Source organism: Piliocolobus tephrosceles, chromosome 4 (genome assembly GCF_002776525.5).
Source record: "Piliocolobus tephrosceles isolate RC106 chromosome 4, ASM277652v3, whole genome shotgun sequence".
Lineage (NCBI taxonomy): Eukaryota > Metazoa > Chordata > Mammalia > Primates > Cercopithecidae > Piliocolobus > Piliocolobus tephrosceles.
In genome coordinates, this window is record NC_045437.1 from 177,215,996 (window position 1) to 177,217,449 (window position 1,454).

Genomic DNA, 1,454 nt, shown 5'->3' on the forward strand with positions numbered 1-1,454 from the left:
AAAAAAAAAAAAAAAAAAAGCCGGGCACAGTGGCTCACACCTGTAATCCCAGCTCTCAGGGAGGCAGAGGCAGGAGGATAGCTTGAGCCCAGGAGTTCGAGACCTGCCTGGGTAATACAGCGAGACCCCGTTCTCCACAAAAAGGAAAAAAAAAAAAAAAAAGACAAAAAAAAAGACAAAAAAAAATTAGCTGGGCATGGTGGTGCACACCTGTAGTCCCAGCTACTCGGGAGGCTGAGGCAGGAGAATCGCTTGAACCTGGGAGGCGGAGGTTGCTGCGAGCCGAGATCGTAACACTGCACTACAGCCTGGCAACAGAGCGAGACTACGTCTAAAAAAAAAAAAAAAGCAAACTGCAGTAAAATGTACCTGATAGAATTATACCCTTCCTTATGTGGATTAAAGAAAGTCTCAATGATGTATTCATATGTAAAAAATTAATGGAGTTGCACACTTAACATGTGCACTATTTATTGTAAGTTATACCTCAATAAAAGGCTTTTTTTAACCTTCATAAAATTTTGGTGTTTTTTTTTTTGTGTGTGTGTGTGTGTGTGTGTGTGTATGTGTTAGAATGCAGTAGCTCGCCCGGGCGCAGTGGCTCACGCCTGTAATCCCAGCACTTGAGAGGCTGAGGCGGGTAGATCACCTGAGGTCAGGAGTTCAAGGCCAGCCTGGCCAACATGGTGAAACCCCGCCTCAACCAAAAATACAAAAAAATTAGCTGGGCATTGTGGCGGATGCCTGTAATCCTAGCTACTTCGGGAGGCTGAGGCAGAAGAACCGCTTGAACCCGGGAGGCAGAAGTTGCAGTGATCTGAGATCACGCCATTGCACTCCAACCTGTGTGACAAGAGCAAAACTCTGTCTCAAAAAAAGAAAGAAAGAAAGAAAGAAGAAAGAAAGAAAGAAAGAAAGAAAGAAAGAAAGAAAGAAAGAAAGAAAGAAAGAAAGAAAGAAAGAAAGAAAGAGAAATAGAAAAAAAATCCTTTGTCTTCTGTGGGGTTCCCTAAATCACTCCATTGATTTCAGGGGCATTCCTGTTGCCTTCAATGGCGCTCTGTGGGAAAAGAAAATAAGGTGAACGCCTACCAAAGGCTTCGTGCAAACTGTGCCTACTCCAGATAATGTGATTTGCTGATTTCCCTCTAATTTACATTGAGGAAATTGAACTTTTGGTTGAGGTCGGTCTTTTTTGAAGAAGGAAGCGGACGACCTTTAATGCTATGGGCCTATTGTCACTTCAGCACTGCTCTCAGGAAAGAATTGGGATCTGGTGGCGAAGCTAGGCATGAACTGTATCACTTTTTAAATGCCTATTTTTACCGTGCCCTAGAAGCATTCCTTTGGAAAGGTTCCTCTGCCAGTAAAAGCCAATGGGAAGCAGGCGCCCGGGGCCTGAGAGGCGGATGCTGGTTTTGAGAGGCCCGAGTCGCTAGTGAGAAAGCTGCTTC